The 9,312-nt window shown below is 41.0% G+C and overlaps 1 non-coding gene across 1 annotated transcript; it reads right to left on the bottom strand.

The window, feature by feature from the left end:
• Nucleotides 1–523: 523 nt before the first annotated feature.
• LOC148569035 (small nucleolar RNA R71) lies at nucleotides 524–631 on the bottom strand. The gene has a single exon (XR_015883007.1). It is a non-coding gene; the product is annotated as a small nucleolar RNA R71 (small nucleolar RNA).
• Between the last annotated feature and the right edge of the window lie 8,681 nt (nucleotides 632–9,312).

Here is a 9,312-nt window from a genome sequence, read left to right as displayed (position 1 = left end):
GAACAAGGATAAGAACATTCTTGTTGAAGCTGATCCTGAACCTGAAAGGACTCTGAAGAGGAAGCTAAGAGAAGCCAAATCACAACTCTCTGGAGAAAATATGACAGAAATTTTCGAAAAAGAAGAAAACATGGCCAAAAATAATAACAATGCAAGGAAGATGCTTGCTGACTTTATTGCACTTACTTCCAATTTACATGGAAGAAGCATCTCAATTCCTGCCATTGGAGCAAACAACTTTGAGCTTAAACCTCAATTAGTTTCTCTGATGCAACAGAACTGCAAGTTCCATGGACTTCCATCAAAAGATCCTTTTCAGTTCTTAACTGAATTCTTGCAGATCTGTGATACTATTAAGACCAATGGGGTTGATCCCGAGGTCTACAGGCTTATGCTTTTCCCATTTGCTGTAAGAGACAGAGTTAGAGTATGGTTGGACTCTCAACCTAAAGCTAGCCTGAACTCTTGGGATAAGCTGGTCAAGGCTTTCTTAGCCAAGTTCTTTCCTCCTCAAAAGCTTAGTAAGCTTAGAGTGGATGTCCAAACCTTCAGACAGAAGGAAGGTGAATCCCTCTATGAAGCTTGGGAGAGATATAAGGAACTGACAAAAAAGTGTCCTTCTGACATGCTTTCAGAATGGACCATCCTGGATATATTCTATGATGGTCTGTCTGAGCTATCAAAGATGTCACTGGACCATTCTACAGGTGGATCCATTCACCTAAAGAAAACGCCTGCAGAAGCTCAAGAACTCATTGACATGGTTGCAAATAACCAGTTCATGTACACTTCTGACAGGAATCCTGTGAATAATGGGACGCCTATGAGGAAGGGAGTTCTTGAAATTGATACTCTGAATTCCATATTGGCTCAGAATAAAATATTGACTCAGCAAGTCAATATGATCTCTCAGAGTCTGAATGGATTGAAGGAATCATCCAACAGTACTATAGAGGCATCTTCTGAAGAAGAAGCTTATGATTCTGAGAACGCTGCAATAGCAGAGGTGAATTGCATGGGGGAACCCTATGGAAACACCTATAATCCCTCATGGAGAAATCATCCAAATTTCTCATGGAAGGATCAACAAAAGCCTCAACAAGGCTTTAATAATGGTGGAAGAAACAGGTTTAGCAATAGCAAGCCTTTTCCATCATCCACTCAGCAAAAGACAGAGAGTTCTGAGCAGGATCCATCTAGCTTAGCAAATATAGTCTCTGATCTATCTAAGGCCACTCTAAGTTTCATGAATGAAACAAGGTCCTCCATTAGAAATTTGGAGGCACAAGTGGGCCAGCTGAGTAAAAGAGTCACTGAAACCCCTCCTAGTACTCTCCCAAGCAATACAGAAGAGAATCCAAAAAGAGAGTGCAAGGCCATTGAGTTGACCATCATGGCCGAACCTACAAGGGAGGGAGAGGACGTGAATCCCAGTGAGGAAGACCTCCTGGGACGTCCAGTGATCAATAAGGAGTTTCCCTTTGAGGAACCAAAGGAATCTGAGGCTCATCTAGAGACCATAGAGATTCCATTGAACCTCCTTCTGCCCTTCATGAGCTCTGATGAGTATTCTTCTTCTGAAGAGAATGAGGATGTTACTGAAGAGCAAGTTGCCAAGTACCTTGGTGCGATCATGAAGCTGAATGCCAATTTATTTGGTAATGAGACTTGGGGAGATGAACCTCCCTTGTTCACCAATGAACTGAATGCACTGAATCAACTGAGATTACCTCAGAAGAAACAGGATCCTGGAAAGTTCCTAATACCTTGTACCATAGGCACCATGACCTTTGAGAAGGCTCTATGTGACCTTGGGTCAGGGATAAACCTCATGCCACTCTTTGTAATGGAGAAACTAGGAATCTTTGAGGTACAGGCTGCCAATTTCTCATTAGATATGGCAGACAAATCCATGAAACAGGCTTATGGACAGGTAGAGGACGTGCTAGTAAAGGTTGAAGGCCTTTACATCCTTGCTGATTTCATAATCCTAGACACTGGGAAGGATGAGGATGAATCCATCATCCTTGGAAGACCCTTCCTAGCCACAGCAAGAGCTGTGATTGATGTGGACAGAGAAGAGTTGGTCCTTCAACTGAATAAGGACTACCTTGTGTTCAAGACTCAAGGTTTTCCTTCTGTAGCCATGGAGAGGAAGCATGAAAAGCTTCCCTCACTACAGAGTCAACCAAAGCCCCCACAGTCAAACTCTAAGTTTGGTGTTGGGAGGCCACAACCAAACTCTAAGTTTGGTGTTGAACTCCCATATCCAAACTCTAAGTTTGGTGTTGGAAAGTCTCAACAATGCTCTGAACATCTGTGAGGCTCCATGAGAGCTCACTATCAATCTATTGACATTAAAGAAGCGCTTGTTGGGAGGCAACCTAATGTTATTTTATTTTCTCTTTGTTATTTCGTGTTTTATTAGGTTGATGATCATGTGGAGTCACAAAAACTACTGAAAAATCAAAAACAAAATGAAAAACAGCATTAAAAACAGCACACCCTGGAAGAGGAGCATACTGGCGTTAAACGCCAGTAAGGAGCATCTAGCTGGCGTTTAACGCCAGAAACAAGCAGCAGTCTGGCGTTTAAACGCCAGGATTGCACCCAGAGGAAAGCTGGCATTAAACGCCAGAAACAAGCATCATACTGGCGTTTAACGCCAGAAATATGCACCACACTGGCGTTCAACGCCAGAAACATGCTATAGACTGGCATTGAACGCCCAAAACAAGCATGGAAGTGGCGTTTAACGCCAGAAACATGCTGTAGTCTGGTGTTAAATGCCAGGATTGCCTACAGAGGGCGTTTTACACACCTAATTGGACCAAGAATGTTAAGTCCTTGGCTCCATTGGATCTGTAGACCCCACAGGATCCCCACCTAACCCTATTCTCTCCTCTTCACACCTTTTCATAACTCTCTTCCCCAAATGCCCTTCACTAATCACTTCAATCACTCTTCCCCATCACTCCCTCACCACTCACATCCATCTTCTTTTCCCCATAAACCCCACCTACCTTCAAATTCAAAATATTTTCCCTCCCAAACCCAACCCTAAATGGCCGAACCCTAAACCCCTCCCGACTTCTATATAAACCCCTCATTCCTTCTTCTATTTCACACAACACAACCCTCTCTTCTTCCAGTTGGCTGAAACCTACTCTCTCTCCCTCTCCTCCATTTCTCTTCTTCTTCTACTTCTTTCTTTCTTCTTTTGCTCGGGGACGAGCAAACATTTTAAGTTTGGTGTGGTAAAAGCATAGCTTTTTGTTTTTCCATAACCATTTATGGCACCTAAGGCCAGAGAAACCTCTAGAAAGAGGAAAGGGAAGGCAATTGCTTCCACCTCTAAGCCATGGAAGATGGAGAGATTCATCTCAAAGGTCCATCAAGACCACTTCTATGAAGTTGTGGCCAAGAAGAAAGTTATCCCTGAGGTTCCTTTCAAGCTCAAGAAGAATGAGTATCCGGAGATCCGACTTGAGATCCAAAGAAGAGGTTGGGAAGTTCTCACCAACCCCATTCAACAAGTTGGGATCCTAATGGTTCAAGAGTTCTATGCAAACGCATGGATCACTAGGAACCATGATCAAAGTGTGAACCCGAATCCAAAGCATTGGCTTACATGGTTCGGGGGAAATACTTAGATTTCAGTCCAGAAAATGTAAGGCTGGCGTTCAACTTGCCAAATATGGAAGAAAACGCACGCCCCTATACAAGAAGGGTCAACTTTGATCAAAGGTTGGACCAAGTCCTCATAGACATATGTGAGGAAGGAGCTCAATGGAAAATTGACTCAAGAGGCAAGCCGGTTCAACTAAGAAGGCATGACCTCAAACCAGTGGCTAGGGGATGGCTAGAGTTCATTCAACGCTCAATCATTCCTACTAGTAACCGGTCTGAAGTTACTATAGACCGGGCCATCATGATCCATAGTATCATGATTGGAGAAGAGGTGGAAGTTCATGAGATTATACCTAAAGAACTTTACAAGGTGGCTGACAAGTCCTCCACTTGGGCAAGGTTAGCCTTTCCTCACCTCATTTGTCACCTCTGCAATTTGGCTGGAATTGACATAGAGGAAGACATCCTCATTGAAGAGGATAAGCCCATCACTAAGAAAAGGATGGAGCAAACAAGAGATCATGGACCTCAACATGAGCATGAGAAAATTCCTCACCATGAAATCCCTGAGATGCCCGGGGATGCACTTTCCTCCACAGAATTATTAGGAGCAAATCAACACTTCCCTAGGAGAATTAAGTTTCAACATGGGACAATTAAGGGTGGAGCACCAATAGCACTCCATCATCCTCCATGAAATTAGAGAAGATCAAGGAGCTATGAGGGAAGAGCAAGAAAGGCAAGGAAGAGACATAGAGGAGCTCAAGAGCACCATTGGTTCTTCAAGAAGAGGAAGACGCCACCCTCACTAAGGTGGACTCATTCCTTAATCTCCTTGTTTATTTACTTTCTGTTTTTCGATTTTTGAGCTTTATGTTTATTTATATTTGTGTCTTATTACATGATCATTAGTGTCTAAGTGTCTATGCCTTAAAGTTACGAATATGAATCCATCACCTCTCTTGAATGAAAAATGTTTTAATTACAAAAGAACAAGAAGTACATGGTTTCAAATTCATCCTTGAAACTAGTTTAATTATTTTGATGTGGTGACAATACTTTTTATTTTCTGAATGAATGATGAAAAGGAGAAATATGTCTTTTGAAGTTGTTGTTTATGAATGTTAAATATGTTGGCTCTTGAAAGAATGATGAAAAGCAGAAATATTATCTGATAATCTGAAAAATCATAAAAATGATTCTTGAAGCAAGAAAAAGCAGTGAATACAAAAGCTTGCAGAAAAAAATGCGAAAAAAAAGAGAGAAAAAGAAAAAGAAAAAGCAAGCAGAAAAAGTCAAAAGCTCTTTAAACCAAAAGGCAAGGGTAAATAAAAAGGATCCAAGGCTTTGAGCATCAGTGGATAGGAGGGCCTAAAGGAATAAAATCCTAGCCTAAGCGGCTAAACCAAGCTGTCCCTAACCATGTGCTTGTGGCGTGAAGGTGTCAAGTGAAAACTTGAGACTGAGCGGTTAAAGTCAAGATCCAAAGCAAAAACAGAGTGTGCTTAAGAACCCTGGACACCTCTAATTAGGGACTCTAGCAAAGTTGAGTCATAATCTGAAAAGGTTCACCCAGTTATGTGTCTGTGGCATTTATGTATCCGGTGATAATACTGGAAAACAAAGTGCTTAGGGCCACGGCCAAGACTCATAAAGTAGCTGTGTTCAAGAATCAACATACTGAACTAGGAGAATCAATAACACTATCTGAACTCTGAGTTCCTATAGATGCCAATCATTCTGAACCTCAATGGATAAAGTGAGATGCCAAAACTATTCAAGAGGCAAAAAGCTACAAGTCCCGCTCATCTTATTGGAGCTAAGTTTCCTTGATAGTTTGGAATTTATAGTATATTCTCTTCTTTTTATCCTATTTGATTTTCAGTTGCTTGGGGGCAAGCAACAATTTAAGTTTGGTGTTGTGATGAGCGGATAATTTATACGCTTTTTGGCATTGTTTTTACATAGTTTTCAGTATGATTTAGTTAGTTTTTAGTATATTTCTATTAGTTTTTAAATAAAAATCACATTTCTGGACTTTACTATGAGTTTGTGTGTTTTTCTGTGATTTCAGGTATTTTCTGGCTGAAATTGAGGGACTTGAGCAAAAATCAGATTCAGAGGTTGAAGAAGGACTGCAGATGCTATTGGATTCTGACCTCCCTGCACTCAAAGTGGATTTTCTGGAGCTACAGAACTCCAAATGGCACGCTCTCAATTGCGTTGGAAAGTAGGCATCCAGGGCTTTCTAGAAATATATAATAATCCATACTTTGATTAAGGAGAAATGACGTAAACTGGCATTCAATGCCAGCTCCATGCTGCATTCTGGAGTCAAACGCCAGAAACAGGTTGCAAAGTGGAGTTAAACGCCAGAAACAGGTTACAAACTAGCGTTCAACTCCAAGAGAAGCCTCTACACGTGTAAAGCTCAATGCTCAGCCCAAGCACACACCAAATGGGCCCCAGAAATGGATTTTTGCATCATTTACTCATTTCTGTAACCCTAGTAACTAGTTTAGTATAAGTAGGACTTTTTACTATTGTATTTACATCCGATCTTTGATCAGTTTTATGCTATCTTAGACCTTTATGGGGGCTGTCCATTCGGCCATGCCTGGACCTTCATCACTTATGTATTTTCAACGGTAGAGTTTCTACACACCATAGATTAAGGTGTGGAGCTCTGCTGTTCCTCAGGAATTAATACAAAGTACTACTGTTTTTCTATTCAATTCAAGCTTATTCCGCTTCTAAGATATCCATTCGCACCCAAGAACATGATGAATGTGATGATTATGTGACGCTCATCATCATTCTCACTTATGAACGCGTGCCTGACAAACACTTCCGTTCTACATGCAACAAGCTAGAATGAGTATCTCTTAGATATCTAATACAGAGGACCAAGTCCGAGATATTAGAATCTTCGTGGTATAAGTTAGAACCCATGGATGGCCATTCTTGAGATCCGAAAAGTCTAAACCTTGTCTGTGATATTCCGAGTAGGATCTGGGAAGGGATGGTTGTGACGAGCTTCAAACTCGCGAGTGCTGGGCGTAGTGACAGACGCAAAAGGATGGTGAATCCTATTCCAGTATGATCGAGAACCTCCAGATGATTAGCCATGCAGTGACAGCGCAGCGGACCATTTTCACAAAGAGGATGGGATGTAGCCATTGACAACGGTGATGCCCTACACAAAGCTTGCCATGGAAAGGAGTAGGAATGATTGGATGAAGACAGCAGGAAAGCAGAGGTTCAAAGGGACGAAAGCATCTCTATACGCTTATCTGAAATTCTCACCAATGAATTGCATAAGTATCACTATCCTATTTTATATTTTAATTATCTTTTAGTGTACTATAATCTCTTAATACATTTGAATATGCCTGACTGAGATTTACAAGGTGACCATAGCTTGCTTCAAGCCGACAATCTCCGTGGGATCGACCCTTACTCACGTAACGTTTATTACTTGGACGACCCAGTGCACTTGCTGGTTAGTTGTGCGAAGTTGTGAAGAAAGTGCTGAGTTTATAAATGCGCATACCAAGTTGAACGCCATTGTTAGAGATCACAATTTCGTGCACCAGGAGGCATGACAGTGGTTCATAATGAAAAAAATGAACTGGTTCCTACAAGAACAGTTACAGGGTGGCACATGTGTATTGGCTACAGAAGGCTCAACACAGCCACCAGAAAGGATCATTTTCCTTTACCATTCATAGACCAGATGCTAGAGAGATTAGCAGGTCATGAATATTACTGCTTTTTGGATGACTATTCAGGTTACATCCAAATTGCAGTAGATCCTCAGGACCAAGAGAAAACAGCATTCACATGTCCTTCTGGAGTATTTGCTTACAGAAGAATGCCTTTTGGTCTGTGTAATGCACCTGCAACCTTTCAGAGGTGCATGCTCTCTATCTTCTCTGATATGGTAGAGATGTTTCTAGAAGTCTTCATGGATGACTTTTCAGTATTTGGAGACTCATTCAACTCCTGCCTTGACCATTTAGCACTTGTTCTGAAAAGATGCCAAGAGACCAACCTAGTTTTAAACTGGGAAAAATGCCACTTTATGGTGACTGAAGGAATTGTCCTTGGGCATAAAACTTCAAACAAGGGAATAGAGGTGGATCAAGCTAAAGTGGAAGTAATTGAAAAATTACCACCATCTACTAATGTTAAGGCAATCAGAAGCTTTCTGGGGCATTGATGACAAGTCATCTTAGCCTATTTTAGCTAGTCTTTTTCTTTTGTTTTCATTAGAATTATGCACTTTCTTGAGCTACAAGCAAGCTAATTGAGTAGATTTTCATGTTTCCCTTGATTGAACCAACCATATATGAATTCATGCCATTTCATGAGGTTTTATGCTATATTTGTTGCATATTATGAAAGATTGAATATCTCATGATTTTGAGCATAGCTTTGATGAGTTTGGTTGATTAATGATAGGTGAAGAAAGCTTGGAGAAAGGTTGAAGCAAAGAGGAATGGCTAGGAGTGAAGAGAGGACAATGGAATAAGTGAAATTGAACCATGAAGCAAAAGGTTGGACCTAAAGTTAGCCTCAAAGTTAGACCCCTAACTTGAAGGCTAACGTTAGGCATGAAGAATTCTCCCTGGGCTCCCCACGTTTGAGCCAACGTTAGCCCCCTAACTTGGAGGCTAACGTTGGCAAGAGAAACTTCCTCCCTGGGCCACCAACGTTTGCGCCAACGTTAGCCCCCTAACTTGGAGGCTAACGTTGGCACATAAATCACAAAGGGGGAAAAGGCCAACGTTTGCGCCAACGTTAGCCCCCTAACTTGGAGGCTAACGTTGGCGCCACTAGCACTAAGCATTGCCAACGTTAGGGTCAAAGTTAGACCCCTAACGTTGGCACCAACGTCCATACCAGAAGAATTTTGCTTGCTGCTATGAAAAGTTGGAGCCAAAGTTAGACCCCTAACTTTGGCTCAAACTTTAAGTCCAACTTTGGCTAACTTCAAAACCGGTTCAATTGGTTCACTTCGGTTCTTCTCCAAACTTCAAGAGCAATCAACCAAGGCCTCTTTCAACCCAATTCCACCAAGAACAAAGGCCCAACTCAAGGCTTGAAGATCATTTTGGAAAGTGTATAAATAGGATAGAATTCAAGTTATTCGGGGAGCTTTCCTTTTAGAATTTTCATAAGAGTTTTTGGGAAGCTTTTGTTACTGAGTGAACTTTAATTTCTTTGTTTCCATTGCTTTTAATTTCATTTTACTTTTGTCTTGGATCTTGGATTGGAGAATTGAAGAAATTCTGTTTCAATCTCAATCTTGGATCTCTCTGTTTCTTTACTGTTAATTGAATTAGCATTTCCGTTTCTGTTACTTGATCTTCATCTCTTTTCTTTGCAATTTACAATTTCCTGGCAATTGTTTTTGTTGGATCTAGGAAGGCATTGAGATCTAGACTTGGTTTTCTAGTCTCTGGGTCCTGAGATCTAAATTTCCATTTCAATTCCCTGTTTACTGCTTCTTATGTTCATTTACTTTTCTGCTTTATTTCCGGTTCAATCCCAATTCCTTTTTACTCTTCTGTTTGATGCAATCTAATTTTTCCTTGTTTAATTTCTGCATATCCACATCCCAATCCCCTTTACATTTCAAGCAATTTACATTCCTTGCACTTTAAGATTCCGCAATTT

The sequence above is a fragment of the Arachis ipaensis genome, chromosome B4, assembly GCF_059453495.1.
Source record: "Arachis ipaensis isolate K30076 ecotype BB chromosome B4, ASM5945349v1, whole genome shotgun sequence".
In the NCBI taxonomy this organism is placed as follows: Eukaryota; Viridiplantae; Streptophyta; class Magnoliopsida; order Fabales; family Fabaceae; genus Arachis; species Arachis ipaensis.
This window is presented reverse-complemented; position numbering and strand designations above follow the sequence as displayed.